Source organism: Alligator sinensis, unplaced genomic scaffold, assembly GCF_000455745.1.
Source record: "Alligator sinensis unplaced genomic scaffold, ASM45574v1 scaffold9_1, whole genome shotgun sequence".
NCBI lineage: Eukaryota > Metazoa > Chordata > Crocodylia > Alligatoridae > Alligator > Alligator sinensis.
This window is the reverse complement of record NW_005842304.1, coordinates 329,883-347,115: the sequence shown is the minus strand read 5'-3', so window position 1 is coordinate 347,115 and position 17,233 is coordinate 329,883. Positions and strand designations below refer to the sequence as shown.

Here is a 17,233-nt window from a genome sequence, read left to right as displayed (position 1 = left end):
AGGGAAAAGCACAGGGAGCTCCCAAATTCAAGGAGACCTATTGCCAGGCTGTGCACTACCTCCTGAATCACCCCTACTGTCGCCGAGATGGTGAGAATCTGTATTAAACTGTAGTATTTTGTGGGGTAGTTATATGGCCACTGAAACAAGTGTTTGTTCTTGTGCCTTTGGGGTGTGACAATACAAGGTCAGGCTGTTGCTTTGTCTCTTGCTTGTTTTGCTGACCAAGTGGTGATAATTAAGGGAGCTGTATCTTAATTCTGTGCTTAAGCTGGCAAAAGAGGGCCTGATCATAGATGTGCTGCAATCTTTTCTCTATAGAGGATGAATGGTAATGAGTTTTTGGTAACACATGGACAGAGGAAAATGAGGATTGGTCAGGATTTTTCAATAAACTGAAAAATATAGGAAACAAGGGAATGTGGTATTTGAAGGATGAGCAGGGGGGCAATACAGGGATGTTAAGCACATATTGGGGGCTGTTAAAGGTTTCTATCAGGATCTGCATACATGTAAGGCACAGCACAGGTTGTGCTTGCCACTTTAAGAGGTTTCAGACAGGCTCTGAGTAGCTGGCTGGTGTAGTTTGGCCGAATTAAATGGTCACATGACCAAAAGAGGTCCATCGGATTAGAGGAGGGCTGAGCAGCCTCAGTATAAGCCCAGGCCATAGGAGCAGAGCTGACAGTTACACCTAGGGAGCCAGAAGAGCTAAATCACTCAGCCTGCAGACTGCAGTTTCCAAAACACCTGCAGGTTAGAGTAGGATCTACAGGGATGGAGGAGAGGCATGACCTGGCCCTGGGGCATGACCTGAAACAACACCCTGCTGGGGTTGGATGGTGTAGTGGGACTGCCTGTGGCAGTGCAACCTCCAAGAAATGCCACACCTGCGTGTCCCCAGTGAAAGGTGAGCATGAGACACTGGAAAGCCTCAGCCCCCACTGCCTTGTGGGTACCCTGTGGAGGGGAAAGGCTAGGGGAGTATACCCCGACAGAAAATTACAGGGGCCAAGGCCCATAGAGTGGGGCCTGAGGTCCAAGGGGCGCAAGGCCTAGTGGCCCCAGTGAAGGGGGCTGTTGCAGAGCACTAAGGTGCCTGTTCCTTTAAGGGCAGAAACTGCTTAGAGAGAGGGCCCCAGCAGCTAGGCAGAAACCCCACAGGTGCAGGTTACTGTGGCAGCAGGCTAATGAGGGAATTAGCCTGCACCTGCTCTTGGTCAGCTGACCGAAAGAAGGCAGGGCCCTGGGCGCACATAAACCCCAGGGCTGGGGCTAGAGAGCTAGTTCTCTGGCAGCAGCCAAGAGGGAAGGAGGTGTCATAGAGGAAGCTACTTGGAGATGCTTGACTGCCTGTTCTGATGCTGGTAGGATTAAAGGGCTGTAGGCGCTCATAAGTGATGGTAGGGAGGAGGCCCAGTAAGCTGAGAGAGAAGTTTGCCTTCTTAAAAAGGGATAGAGTGTGGACCCTATGTTATTGTTGTGTTGGAGCCCAGGGTCTTGTGCTTTCTGCTGTTATTTAAAGTGGTGGACCAGGCAGAGGCTATTGGGGAGGAGGAGGCCTCATTGGGGAAGACTACAGTGTGGAAACCCCAGCACCAGAGGGTGCAGAGATGGCGGGGGGGTGAGCATATCCCAGCACCAGAGGGCATGGAGATATGGGGGGTGAGCAGACCCCAGCACCAGAGGGTGCAGTTACTGAGGCCAGACTAAATTGAGGCCTCAACGTGAAAAGATAATGTCTACATACCATCTGCAAGGCATGGGGTGCAATAAAGGGGCGGTTTTGGAGTCACACATCTAGCCCATAAGGCTTGCGGGTATCATAAGTATCACTTCCTGAGTGTGGGACCCAGTAAGGGGGTCCAACAACCCACAGGGTTTAGAGGAGTCTGTCAGGACTATGACTGAGCAGCAACTCAAGGGCAGCCTCCTGATTCATCAATTACACCAGACATAGCAGGGAAGATTAGTAGGCACCCATAGGGTGGAGCTGACATGGTCACAGTCCCATAAGGAGATCTCAGCCATTCCTGGGGAGGCTGTAACATGACAGGGGCAGAGAAGTCAAGGCACATGTGAAGGAGTGACACAGAACTTACAGCATGGAGGGCTGGCAGGGCTGCAGCTGCAGCCCTGAAAGGAAGGAAAATACCCACCCAATTTCCAGAGCAGCATCTCACTCAGGATTGGTGGAGGGAGGCCTCTCAAAGGTATTTCCGGCCCTGGAGAGGGGCAGAGAGGGGGCAGCTCCCTGCAGGCTGCAGGGAGAGAGGAGTGGCTGAGCATCTCGGCAGGCAGAAACTGCATGCCTGAGGAACACTGCGGAGCAACCCTTTGGCAGGCAGAGTCCTGCAAACACATGGCTAGTGGTAATCTCTGGAGCGGAGCTGCAGCTGAGGATCCGGAGCGAGGGAGTCCACAAGACCTGAGAGAATCTCCAGAGTGGAGTTTTCCAACAGAGAATCTGGAGGAGGGCCTGAAGGAAAAATCTACAGTCACAGGTAGAGCTTTCCTGCACAGGGGGGAGACCCCAAAGAGACTGTGAACATTCACAGGGGTGCAGGGCAGGCTAGCACACAGCAAAGAATGGAGTAAGCGATTGTTTTGCCTGAAGTATGGTGATTGGTAAGTTGAGCACCTGATCACGAGAAAAAGGGACATTGCCAGAGCCTGACAAGAAGGCTGAGAAGCAGCCAGGGTTTTCTGTGATTTCCTTTTGGCTGTTTATTTTGGAGTACAGGCCAAGACTGACCCCTGGAAGCGTGTACCCAAAGAGGCACTAGGACACCCTGGGGTAGGGGCAAATAAGGTTACAACAGACAGCACTGCAACCTGGCTGTGGAAGAATATTGTAAACACCATCTGGAGAAGCTAGGCTGGGGTAAAGGGGAGGTTTAGAGCCCCACAGAAGACACAGGGATCAAGACCAGACAGGATCACTGTGGGCATTGCCTCCCGGAAATATATACGTCAAAGTTGTGGCAGGACAGAAAACATAAGATCCACTTCCTGGCAGACCTGGTGGTCCAGAGCCAAGGACTACCCTGTTGCCACCTGTAGGCAGACGAGCTCAGGGCAGTACTAGCAAGCCCTATAATACCTACAGACGTCACATCACGTCTAAGGACACCTTAGGCCAAGTGTAGGCCAGAGGCAGAGTGTGGCCCAGCTGAGGGGCTGGGGGACTTGGAAGTGATTTTTGGATGCCATCTGCAAGGCATGGGACATGCTGTAGGGGTGATTCAGAGCTGTATATTATGCCCTTGGCATCGGGGCATTAAATGGGCAGCCTCCAACCTATGAATAAGTTTTTATTTGCAACAAAGTCGTGGCAGGAGAGTCAAGTGGATGGACTGCCATAGATGGGTGGGCAGGCCGATGTTGTGAACAGCCTTGTGACAGCCCCCTGTCACAGCATGATCTGCTTTAGTTTTCCTTCCATCCTCCTCACTTAATTTGCTCTTAAGTCCCCCTAGGTAGAATGGAAGGTAAAGGAACTTTACAGAGCCATTGTTAAGCTTAAAAAATGGTGAGACAGGTTCCCAAAAGAGTATTATGCTCCTTTTGGGAGAACCTAGGACCAGATATAATAGAGCTATATAGAAGGGGGAGAAGGTACAGACAGTTCATGACAAGAAAGGGGTAATCACATTGTTTGAAGAAAATAATAAGGAGCTACCAAATAATTGGAAGCCCATCATATTATTAACACTTTGATTGTAAACTTTTGGCAAAGATGATGGAAAACTGCCTAAAATCAATGCCTGGCAAGATTATATTAGAAGATTAAAGATGTGCAGTACAGACTGGGTCAGTGAATCCATTATGTTCTGTTATGATGAAAAGATATGATCTGGTTTTGTAAGGAACAGAGGACGGGCAGGGCAGGGTTAATTTGGATTTGGAAAAAGTGTATAATTATGCAGTGTGCAACTTTCTTTTGCCACACTGAAAAAGATGGGGGTGCCCCACGCCTTTGCAATCTGGGTCCAAATATTGTATACAGGTGTAACCAGCCAGCCAGTCTCTTGTCCTTTCCATTCTTTTTTGTGTCTCTGCATAACAAGGTATTTATAGGCTTGGCAGGATTTGATTTTTATGAATAAACATTGATAAAAATAAATTTTGATAAATATTTACATCGATATATATCAAAAAACATTCATTTCACCTCACACTCATGGACTGACGGAAAAATATTCCCATCAGTAATAATCAAAATTTATAGAAAGGAGACTGTAACAGGGGACCTTCACTTCTGTTACTAGACAGTGGAAAAAGAGGGAGGATCAGAGGGTGGAGGGTTAAAGAGGAAAATAATGGGTGGCCTAATGACTCTTCAGTTAGGCAATTAGCTGCTCATTCTGGCCTAATGACCCTTCAATTCGGTAATTAGCTGCTTCATCACAGGTGCAGGAAGCAGGCTACTTAAACCCCTACCCAAAGCGGGCAAGGGCATGGAAAGAGTATTTGAGGCTCTAACCTGGTGGCAGCAGGGTCGTGCCCAGGCAGGGCCAGCCAAATTCTGGGGACCAAGGGCACCCGCCACCTCTCCCCATGTTTCCACAGCTCTGGAAGTGCCACTGCCCTCCTCTTCTGGTCCCTGCCTGCCTGGCTCTTTCCTAATGAATGAACAGAATGATTTAAATCAGGCATGATTTAAATAGATTTATGGATATTTACTTTTTATATTTTGACCCATGGTTTTCTTTTTATAAAGCTTTTAACAGTATACTGTCATTAATAAATTGTCTCCCCCCTAATTTTGCGCAATCCTGAACATTTACATCAATAAAAATCAAAATAAATTATTTAAAAAAACATTGATTATAGCCAGCAGGATCAGCCACTGGGAGACCCTCCCCCACCCCCGGGCAGCAAGATTGGCCACTGGGGGAGCACCCTGGTCACTGACTGGTGTCGGGGGAGCATGTGCCCCCCCCCGACTCAAGATGCACCAGACACCCATGGTTTAGGTGGTTGTAATTCAGAGGCTGTACCCCTAACTCCTCTGTCTGCCACTTGATTTTGGCACTTGGTCAGTTGGGCCACCTACAGACATGCAGCAAGGCTGCTCCAATCCACTGTAATTACAGCATGTGGGAGCAGACTTGAGTGTGCTGGAGCATGGTAATTACCACATCTATCAGTGTCCTTGTGCTGAAAAATGGTGGCAGAGGTGCTTTAACTAAAGGTCTTTCAACAACCTGTAGTTAAATCACCCCCACAACCACTGTTTAGCATGGGGACACTGATGCACATGATGCTCTGGGAGCTTTAATTAGAGTGGCTCTCAGAGCAACTTTAACTAAAGCACTGCCTTCCCCTCCCCCCCCCCCCTGCTGGAGCATGTGTATAAACACCCTTGGTTTTGTCACACACACTGCTGGACAGCTCCCACTCACTACACGGACTTTAGCAGAACTGTCCCCTCTCTGACCAGACTAGTCCCCCAGTTGTCCAGGATTGGGTTTTCTTTTACTGTTCTCTCCACCCTCTGGCACTGGGCACTGTCAGGGATGGGATACAGGATATGCTAGACTATACGGTGACGGGCTGCTACAGGTAGGGAATGAGCCCAGCTGAGTGGGGAGGGTGGGTGTGGCAGGGCACTGTTTGTGCCTGCCACTTTAAAGGGCCTGAAGACAGCAGGTGCCCAATTATGGCAGCCCTTTTGGGTTCAGGGGGGCCCATATAAACACGGGATGAAGGCCAGGCAACAACATCACTTGGCTGCAGGGCTGCTGGTATCATCTGGAGGTAAGGGAGGAACTGTAGGGGATGGTCAGGAGGCTCCTTGGTCCTGGGCATGACCTAAAACTGCACCCTGCCGGGAGTGGGTGGCCTGGGGGGGGCTCCCAGTGGTGCAGGAGCCCCCAGGAAATGCCAGGTCAGGGTGCCTTAACCCCAGCTTCCACACCCAGGTGGGTTACCCCCTTGTAGGGTCTGGAAGGTGGACCCCAGTGAGAGAGTGGGGCCATAGACTCAAACCTATCTTGACATCCCCCGACTGGTCTATGCTGGGGCCAGGACTGGAAAGGTCAAAGGGCCAGGGGCCCACCGCAAGGAACGCCCAAGACCTGAGGGCCTGGGGTTGTGACTGGCCTGGAGATGGGCCAGGGCCAGTGTAGCCAAAGGTCCCAGGGGGACCACACCCATTAGGAGGAGCAGCTCAGGGAGCTATGCAGCTGGGAATGAAGGCAGAATAGGCTGCCTGAATAGAGGGAATCTAAGTGGGGTTCAACTAGTAGGATTCTGGGGCCCAGTGTGGGGCCAGTGATGTTAGTAACATCCGGATGCCATCTGTGAGGCTTGAGCTGCGGTGTAGGGAGGAACGGAGTCACAGATAGTTCCCCCTGGCATCAGGGCAAGTAATGCGCAGCCTCCCACTTAATTAACATCAATTAACAACAAGGCTTGGCAGGAAAGAAGGCAGGTGTTTAGCCCAGAAACAGGTGGGCGGGCCACAGTGAGATCGACCCGGAGCAGGCCCCCTGCTACAGTGGGGCAGGCAGTGAGCTCATAAAGATGCATTGGTAGGATACCAGGCATTGGGCCAGAGAGACAGTGACCTCATAGAGGGCTGACAACAGCCAGCAGGGCAAGTTCCAGAACCCCAGGCCAGAGGCTCAGACTTGAACAGACCTTCATGGTGGCAGGTCTCTCTGGTTGAAGCTGATACAGGTGAGGGAGAATCTGATTCCTGTTTCTGGTCCCAGGGCCACCTCTCTTATCTGTCCATCCTTCCTGCCCCCAGGAGATGTCACCCCCAATAACTCTCAGGTTTGGGCCAAGTAGTGCAGTTGGGCCCCTCTCTTTGCCTGGTCCCCAACCCTTCCTTCTAGTTAATGACTTCAGGGTTGTGGCCCTTCTCAGTCACTGTCTGTAATTTAGGCCCAGGTCACAGGGCTCTAGCATGAAACAACATGGTAATACCTTTGGTGTAAAAGCCAGTTGTGAGCTCTGTCAAATCTCAGTCAGTTCAGGCCCCCTGACACATTTGGGCTCGGGACAGAATATCCAGTTGTACCCTTTTGATGGATAGGGAGCTTTGATCCCCATATTCCCCTGCAGCTCTGTCTGTCTCTCCAGCTGTCTGTCACTCTGACTTGGGTGCTGCTGCACTGAAAACAGGGGCTGCTCCAAGTTACAGCCACTGGAGATCAAGCACAGACTGCTGCAGATCCAAGAAGAGTTCCCCCAACTATCCTCTGACTTCCACAGGGGCCTTTCCTCACTGCTCTAGTTCTCCCTTCCCTTCTCCTTCCATTTCCATATTCCTACACTAGTTTCTGCAGAGCAGCTGAGCTGTGCCTGAAGAGATCTGGGGAGAGGCAGCAAAGGACAGGGATTCTTCTCAGGTTCCTTCCAGGGAGGGCTCAGGTGGGTGGCAGAGACTCAGGGTCAGGAAGGAGAAGGGTGGAGCAGGAGGAAGAGGTATTTAAGGAAGTCAAGCATGGCTAGGGACTCTGTGTCTCCGTGCCTGATAAAGGCAGTGCAAGTGAGAAGCAAGGGGGTGGGGAGACTTTTGGGGATGTCTTATTGGAGTGGGTATAAAATTTGGGAGTGATGTAAGACAAGGGCACAGAAGAAGGGCACCTGGTTCCCAGAAACTTCTCTAACTAAGCAAAAAGATTGTGACTGGGAGAAAAACAACAGAAAAAATAGAAATTGAAGTGTGGAATTCTTTCCCACCTATACGGTTGGTCCAAGAAAAGATGTCCCTAAAATCACCTTGATCCCTGCATATTGCCCAGACCATCATGGCTACAACAATACTCAAACCCTACTGGGAGGAAGGATATGGCTTTATTTAAATTAGACAGACATAGCCAATCATGGGGCAGAGCATTTGATGCTAGGAGACAATGGCCAGGTGGTTGCTTAGCGCAAGGTGATTGTGATCCAATTACATTCCATACTGCCTAAGAGAGGAGAGATTAAACCTGCAGTTATATGGCCATGACATCACATTACATGATCAGTGTTTCTAATCATCTAATTCCTCCAAGTTGAAGATAATGAGGAATACAACTGATGGGAGGAAAACATTACAAAAAAAAGACAAATGGAAGTGGAGAATTCTAGATGAATAGTTCATCATCTGGCCAAAAAGCCATGACAAAGAGAAATCTTTGTGTCTAAGTCTCTCTGCATTCATCAAGAAAGGGAAGGCAGCAAGTAAAGACCAAGCAGCAGTACATGGCAAGGAGAAAAGGGGGCAATAAATGGCACCTGGTAGAAATTAGTAGGAGTGGATTCTACCATCTGGGTTGACTCAGGAACTGACAACAACAATGGGTTGTCCACCTTTCTGTTCACCAGTCTAGAGAGAGAGGGAAGGGGGAGTGGCACACTTTATGAGTAAGGTTCACAAAAATTTGCTGACAGCAGAAAAGTGGGGAGACTTATGGATATTCAAGTCTATCCCAGGGGTACATTCTAGTGACCCCAGGGCCCTGTGCCCGTTCTTCCTCCTCAACAAGCCTGACCTCTGCTTTTGGGTCTCCTCCAACTTGGCCTTGTCCCTGTTCCATTTTTCCTCAATCTTGGCTCCTTGCCAAGGATCCAAGCACTCAGTTGGATATCTAATATCCCACTGTCAGGCCTTAGTATAAAATGCATGGAGAAGGTGACTTAGAACATCTCATAGAAAAGAGAGATATGGAGAATGGTCCTCTTCCTGGCTCGTAAGGGAAAGGTGCATCCTTCCACTCTCATTGTGCCTTCAAAAAGACGGGATGTGGCCTGTGTTAATTCATCAGCAATACACTCCACTGAACGTTTGCAAACCTCTAAGCTATAGCTGACAAACAATATTAGCAATTTATTGGAATCTGTTAAAAAATGTTACAATCGCTTTAGCAAAAAGAAGCCTACGTAAAGGAGGGGATGGGTGGAGCAGAAATTGATTGCAGCAGAAGTGATATTAATCAACTGTTTACATGTTTCTCAGGAGATTTAGCCAGGGTTTATAGCAACTATGAAAAACTCAAAAGCTTCTTAGAAGAAAAACATCAGATGGATGGACAGAGAAAGTGACAGAGCAAAAAGAAACAATACACACACACACACACACACATACACATACCTTAACGAGGTAATTAGTAAACAGCTAGAGTCAATAGTAGCCAATAGGGCTGCGCGAAGCTTCAGTCGCTGATTCAATTTGGCAGAGATTTGGCCTGATTTGGTGGCTGAATCTCCAAATCCAAATCGAATCAGGAGACCCTTTAATCTCTGAATTGAATTGGAACCCTCCAAAACAATTCAGGAAGATTCGGAAAGATTCGGTGATTTGGACATAGATGCATCTTTAAATGTTTTTTCTACATACCTCTAGGTAGCATGTAGGTCGTGAATGATGCGATGGTGGGCCAGATGAAGCATTCCACAGCGCTCGGCAGCAGACCTGGAAGTGGACCAGAAGCACTTCCAGTCCACTTCCGGGTCTGCCAGGGAGCATGCTGCTCCCTCCCCACCCCGTGTGCTCCCCAGCGGACCCTGAAGTGGAACAGAAGTATTTCCAGTCTACTTCTGGGTTCATTGCTGAGCATGCAGGGGCCACCCTGTGCTCCTGTGGGCGGCTCCATCAACCCCACCATCACAGCATTCACAAACTGCACCTGGGACCTTGAGATATGTAGAAAAAACATTTAAAGCTGTCTTTATGGCCAAATTGCTGATTCTCCGAATCAGCATCAAATCTTCAGATTTGGATTCGGACTAATCAAATTGGGGACAGTGATCTGAATCAATTAATCAAATCACTGTCTCTGATGCGGGTCAAATCCAAATCCAAATTAAATAGGGTCAGTTTTGCACACCCCTAGTAGCCAATGGATTTGCTGGCAATTCTGTTTAGAATTTCATAAAGAAGTTGATGATTACAGCCCCCATCTAACAACATGCACATGCTTTATTTCAAGAATGTCTGTGATCCCAGGGAGCTCAATAGGATTGCTCCCATGATTGTTTCTTAGCAAGTTACATCAATGTTTGCAGGATCAGGGTACAACACAGAAGGAAACTGGACCCTGTCGGTTTATAAATTTGATAAACAGAATTCTATAATGCTTGAAGGTCCTGATCCCCAGATACTGTCTCCACTGTTGTATCTGTCTTTTCACCATCTTTCCATTAAAATGGTTATACACCTCAGGCAAAACTCTGGCTACACCGAAGTCAACATCAAAACTCCCATTTAATTCAGTAGGGCCAAGCTTTTACCTTTACTCACTCCCAGAGTTGGGTTTTTATAGCAGAGTCTGGGTCAACAAGCAGTTTACACTCAACATTTAGGATTATTGTAGAATTTATTGTTTTTCATGTCAGGTAATCAGCAGCCTAGATTTGTGCCAATTGTTAATAAAGGCACAAATGAGAAAAGATCATCCGACAGGTAAGAAGTCAGGGCATGGGGAGATGTCAAAAGTGGAAGCTGGTGATGTCAAAACTGAAAGATAAAGTGCACCCTGCCATGACGTGTATTGTTGTGCAGGAGTCACCAAATGCCATCGTTCCACACAATCTTACACATTCTTTTTTGGAAACAAGTGAGCAGGATATAATACTAGAAGTAGTACTGTAAAGCCTGCACAGTCCTTGAAAAGCATAAAAGCTGCACAGCAGACAGAGTGTTTAGATGCCTTATCCTGAGAAAGAGCAGGGAGCAGCACTGCTCAGGGAAGATACAACTTCTGAGTTTTAGTGCAAGATGGAGAAAATGTCTGCAAATGAATTGACTCTTTTCTATAAGGAGAAGTGAGCTAGTTGATAAGTGCTTTCTCGGGGGGTAGGGGGAGAGGGGTGGTTAGAGACGGTCCCAATGCCAGGCCTCAGCACCTGTTCAAATATGGAACATGGAAGTGAGATTTCCTGTCATTTCCCACTCAGCATGTGGCAGAGTCTCTGGACACAGGGTCCACTGCACACTCCTAGCCCCCCTGACACTTGTAATAAGGTAAACTGGCAAAATTAGGTAATCTCCAGGCTCATGTGGGGGAATCCTGGCCCTTCTGAAATCAGTGACAAACCTGCCCTGGCTTCAAGATGGTCAGAATTTTCTTCCATGGTCTTCAGACTGCATGTCGGCCCTTCAGAAACAAACTCAAGGAGAAGCAATGCTTATCCTAGTTTGTCCTTCACTGACCTTTCCTGAACTGGCTGTTTCTTTATTTCCTATATTTATTCTGTTGGATTTATATCCTACCCTATCCAAAAGGCTCCAGTGAATACATGTCACTTTTCATGGGGGGCTGTTATTGTTTATCCTAAAAGTTTGAATTGCACCTGTAAATGGCAACAGCTGTTTGCTAGAAGGGAGAATGAAGGAATTAGTTAGGACAATAAATGTGTTTTCTCATTTGTCCCTGTTACAGAAAAACAAATATAATGACATGGTTTGTGGCTGATGTAACAGACATCATATATCCAGCAATAATACAATATGAAGAGAGAAAAATAGCTGAGAGAGACATGAGAGAGGAGGAGGCCAATGCCAAAAAGTTTGTCCCCACAGACAGAAAGAGAACAACCAGCAGATCACTAGGATCACCCCCCCTGGACACACTAACTAAGCCAAGGGCAGTCTGCTCCAGAGTAACTCTACCCCAGATTGGCAGGCAGCTTGCAAGAAAGCCCTTCTTTTCATCATGCAGAAAGATATTTCCTGAAGAGGAAGTACCACATAAGGCAGTGCAGGGAGCTCGCAGAAAGCCCCTGCCAACATATGCAATTAAGCCTCAGCCCTTGCAGTCACCGACCAGTATTTATGCTGATGCTTTTCTGAAAGAAACATGTGAGGAACTAATGAGCAAACTGGCCCCTTCACAAAACCTACATGCTCAGGACAGCACAATCCCTGGAAGTGATCCTTCAAGTCTCAGCACAGATATCGTTGATTCAGTGTTAAATAAGCATTGCATGTCAGGCCACAGACCTGCAGCCTTCTGAAGATCAGGGTCTCTCCCCCGACACAGTCACCTTGACGGCCAAAATTATTCACTCCAGTTTATCTGACCTTCTACAAGAAAGTACTTCCAAAGTCTTAGTTTATGCAGACATGAATAGCAACAAGAGTGTGTCAGCAGAGATCTTAGGTGTTTTGATAAGGAGGGAAATTACTGATTACCAGCAGGAAGAACCCTTAGCAAAAGCACCCTTTTCAGCTCTGTATAAACCTCTAGAATGGGGGGAAATTGATGAGAAGCTTTTAGAAGCTGCTACCAAAAACAACGCCTGATGCCAAAGTCCCACACCGTCTACTCTGGGGGTATGCCACAGATTTTTGGAAGATATAATCAGCAGGCTTTTATCTAACATGCCCCCAGCCGCTGCCGGCACATCTTCCTCTACAGAAAAGAAAACGGAACTTGAGCAAAGTTCTGGCAAAAATCTCTGAAGATGAGAACTCTTCCAGCCAGCATATTGAACATCCGCATTCCAGGGAGGAGGGTATGATTCAAGCAATTGCTGATTTGGTCTATAACAAGCTTTTGACACAGTCTAAATTCAACATGCAGAAGTGTTTAAGAAGTGGGTGCATGATTATTTCTGAAGCTCGGGGCGTCCATTGCAGAACTCTCTTTCTGGAGAATTAGCACTTCACCACTGTGCTGAAGTTGCCAGTATTGTTGAAAATACACTAAGACACATTACTGAGTCTTCGGATAACCCAAACAGTTTATCATCAGATCTTAGTAAAACAGTTCCTCTTATCACAGAAAAACTAGCAGCAAGTCTTTTGTCACCATTTTCTTCCCTCTTTCCCATTGCAAATTTGGATGCAGAAAAGACTTTGTTACTGAATGATGCAATTAGAAATATAGTACATGCTTTGCAAGAACTCCTGTCAAAACATCAGATCAACATGAAGGAAGATATCAGTGAAGGAGAAATTTTAAACACTGAAGACAGCCAAGCTATGGGAGACCTGTTCCCTTCAGTTTGCACAAGCACTGGAGAACATTCTGATTCTGACACTTTTGTTTGCAGAGACCTAACAAATAGGAAAGATATTTTAGCTCATAAAATAGCAGCTTCAATAGCAAAAGAAGTTGCCAAACCTGAATTTCAAGCCAGTTCAGAGGAAGAGGCATTGCTTACTTCATCTTCAACAACAGAAGGTGTTAGGATTGTTGAAAATCTCCCTACTGATCTTAGCATGATAAAGAAGATTCCAAAACCAACTTTAAACCCACATATTCCTGTGGTCTTAAGTTCAACTGATGACAGAAGCCCAAAATACAGAAGACGTTTATCAAGAGATGAAGTGAATGAAATTGCTGAGAACCTTAAACATGCCATGAGACAAGGCCTGTTCAAACATAAAATCAGCCTTGTGGCAGCTACAGATGAAGAAGAACAACATCTTCATCCAGAACATGAAGAAGCAGTTAATCGAGTTGTTCTTTCTATTTCCAGGAATATTTTACAAAAATCTGGATCTGAGCAAGACCTTTATGATGATGTAACAGGTTTCAATGCACTTTTTCCTCAAGAAGTGGCTACTGTAATGATTGAGGAACTCTCCGATTGCCCCCTTTTATAAGCTGTTAGTGACAGTCCACCAACACTGAGCCAAAGTGCAATGAACCCAGACAGAATTGCTGACAAAGCTCTTTCCCAAGTGTCTGTTAGTGCAGAGCATAAGGCAGGGAGTTCTGAAAAAGCTATCCCAGGTTCAAGTGCAAATGAGACCCCATCAGAGACAGAGGAGCTGCCTGTGAAAATAATCCCTCATGTTAGAATCAAACATGTACCCATTGCTCAAGACTTGGTGTCTGATCATTTACAATTCATTTCCATAAAAACAGAACCTCTTGAAAAACTGCAAGAAGCATTTGTTGCTCAGACTGGGGATGGCCTAAGAGACCTACAAGCATCACTGGCTGAGAAGTGTCTTGAAGATGAAAGTTTGAGATCTGAGGCACAGAGAAAAGAAGACAGTCATTCCTCTCTGGGTAGCACAGGACAACTGGTTGTAAGACCAGAGGAGGTAAGTGGCAAGAATAAGGCAGGGGCAATCCTGTTTGGTGAATGTCATTTTGCTTCTAACTGGATCTATGGTTAAGATGTTCATGTGGCATTGAAAGTCTATCTACTATGAATGCTGAATTCTTCTGTAATAAAGGGTTTAGTCCATCTGTCTGCCTGTCTGTAATGCTCTTGCAGCACTCTGATTGGTTAGTGAAACGACCAGTGTGTGGAAGCGTTGCCATGACAGTAGGGATGGAGGGGATGAAGTAGGGGAGTGAGGCCAGCGCTGCTGGCCTGGCTCCTCTCCCCCTGGCCCTGCTCCTTGGAGGCAGCAGAGAGCCACCATGATTGCGGGGATGGAGGGGACAGAGTGGGAGGGCAAGGCCAGCAGTATCGGCATTGCCCCCCCCACCCCCCAACTCTGTCCCTGCCATCATGGCAGCACTCTGCCTCCAAGGAGCAGGGCTGGGGGGGAGAGGCGAGGCCAGTGGCACTGGAGGCAACGGCAGCACAGGGTACTGGTGGAGAGGGATGGAAGGGATGGCAGGGCAAGCTTCCCCTGCCTGCCCCCCCGGCTCCTGGTGGTAGCATGGGGTGGTGGGTGGTGGTGCTCCATCCTTCCCACCCTGCATCATTCTTGATGGGCAATTCACTAGTGCTCTTATAAAGATGATAGACCCCTAGAGAGCCTGCAGTGGGCCATTAGTGTGGCGGATCCTTGCTAGCTGGGATTCTGGGTTAGTGGTCAGTAAATTCACTAAACTTGAATCTACCTTCTTTCTAAGAAATCTGTCTGGGGATAAGAAGAGGGCTGGAATCCCTTAGGCTAAGTATATTGACAAGACAGCTATAGCTCTCTGCTTTGCTTACAGATGGCAGAGACTGTTTCAGGTAGCTGCTCTTCAAGCCACAAGGGCCATGTGATCACTAGGAAGAGAAGACTGTGTGTGGCAGTATAAGGGGCTTTGCCTGGGTGCAAAGCCCCTCATACTGCCACACGTGGTCTTCTTTTCCTAGTGATCACATGACTCCATTTTGGCTAAGGGCAATGGCTGAGTAATTATAAGACTGGACTAGAAATCCAAAGGTGCTTCCCTTAACAAAATAAAATCCTGTCCACAGTAGAGGCTTGTTTTTTGAGGAAGGACATTGGACTAAATGCCATTTGGAGACCCTTGCTTTATTCTTCCATATTAAGTGACTGCTCTCTTTTCTTCACAGCAGCTGCTGCCAATGTTCCCCAAAAAAATCTTCCTTTTTTAAGAAGATATCAAATGCTCTGTCCAGAGTGCACTATTTTCTCTCAAGTTGCCTACTGCACTACAGGAAATTTCAGAAAGTCACACCAGAGATTATACCTACATCTAAAATTGTTTTAGGAAAAATTGGAAAAATATAAATAGAGTTAGGAAAAAATGCAGTCTGGTGGAGGCTGCTTATTGTACTTTGTGATTGTTTGCAACTTCATTCCCATGTAGTTAAACTCAAAGAGGGCAGACAGAGAAGGCAGACAGGAGACCTACTGCACAGGGAGGAGGGAGGCTCCTTTTAGGTTGCATTATTCAGGTGTTAAGGTGCACTCCCAAGCAGTTGGCTGTTGGGTGTTGGAGAGAGAGGTCAGGAGGCAGCCCAGCCAGCAGATAGTTCCACAAAAGGCCAGAGAACTCCTGGAGGTAACTTGGAGGTACCACCTAGCAAGGGTGGGGAGTTAAAGCCAGCAGATGAAGCCATTTGGAGATGCCAGCATTCTCCACCTGGAGTCACAGGGTAATCAGAAGGCCCCTGGAATCACAGGTGCTGACATGTCATTCTCAGTGCCAGTAGAGGGAACAATTATCTGCATCTTTAGCTACAGCAATTGGGGTCAAGGAAACATGCAAATAATATAAAGAATGATATACAAGATTGAGAATATTAAAACCTTAATAAAAAGATAAGTAAGGATGGTGGGCCTTGGTTAAAGTTTTCTTTCAAGAGAAGGAGTAGAAATATGCCAAAATCAGGCACACTTTAGCCACTTAAACATTTGAATTGGCAAATGGAACAAGGGTTTTAATTAACAGAAGAGATAAATGAAGTCAAGTGTCAGTTAAAGGAATGGTTTCAAGAAAAAGTGGAAGCTCTCTCACCTTGAACAAAGGAAAGGGCAGAATGATCCCATTATTTTAACATCAGAGGAAGGGCAGGTAGAAGGGAAATCTCTGCCATTATTGATGAGAATAGGTAATGTTACAGGCCTGTGTGTCTTTGTCAGACAGGTGTTCATTTATTCTTCAATGTAGTGATCCCCCAGTCTGTTCAATGCAGACAGCAGAGGAGAAGCTAACAAGAAATGCTGTGATGTATTGCATAGTGACAAAACAGGGATATGTCACTGTTCAGGAAAAGAATGCATTTCAAGGCAGTATTATGGAAGATGAGGGATCTTCTTTGAATGTTTGGAGTGCACAACAGAAAACTGTCTAAAGCTAAGATTAATGTATTATGTGTGGGACCATGAGGGCCTGTGGGAAGAGAAGGCAAATATTTTATGGAGAAAGAGAGGCTAGTCCTTATTGTTTGATTGAGTGATTTTTTAAATAAGAAAATCTATATACTGTGTATACGTATACATATGGGGAATCTGCTTAACAAGTAAAGTTTTTCTTTCCACTGATCACCTTCAGCATTTTTGGGGTGATGCACATGACTCACAACAGGGATGTTGAATGCTTTTGTGTATGTCTTCTTATGTTATGTTCTTTTTATTCACTTTGATACTTCTTTGCCTGAAAGATACTTTTATGTCTGAAAACTTTTAGGACTGCTGTATGAACCATAATGGAGAGGAAGCTGGTGGGTCTTGAGTAAGTCAAAGAGGGGTTGGAAAAAGGAAAAGCATTTGTTATGTATATGAGTAAGAGTCGGCTTTATGACCCTGACCATGACCCTGTCCTGACATCATGGAACCTGGACTGATATCTGGCTTTGACCTTGCACCCCGACTTGCACTTTGGCAAGTCAGTGACACCGGGTAGGTCTATCCATCAGACCCTTCTAACCATCAGACCCAACCACCTACACCCCAGTCTATCCTTATGTGTTTTGGTAGATGTCTGTCAGCTCTCTCCTCTGCTAGGAAGAGGAAGAGAATGAAACATTATGTTATCTGCCTATGAAAGCTCTCTTTGGGAGTTCATAGATTCATAGATGCTAGGGTCAGAAGGGACCTCAGCAAATCATTGAGTTCAACCCCCTGCCTGGGCAGGAA

At 46.7% G+C, this 17,233-nt stretch overlaps 2 pseudogenes; both read left to right on the top strand.

Moving 5' to 3' along the window:
* Positions 1–2,362: 2,362 nt before the first annotated feature.
* Positions 2,363–13,007, top strand: LOC112551041 (annotated as a pseudogene).
* A 161-nt stretch (positions 13,008–13,168) lies between these two features.
* LOC112551040 lies at positions 13,169–14,117 on the top strand (annotated as a pseudogene).
* Positions 14,118–17,233: the final 3,116 nt, after the last annotated feature.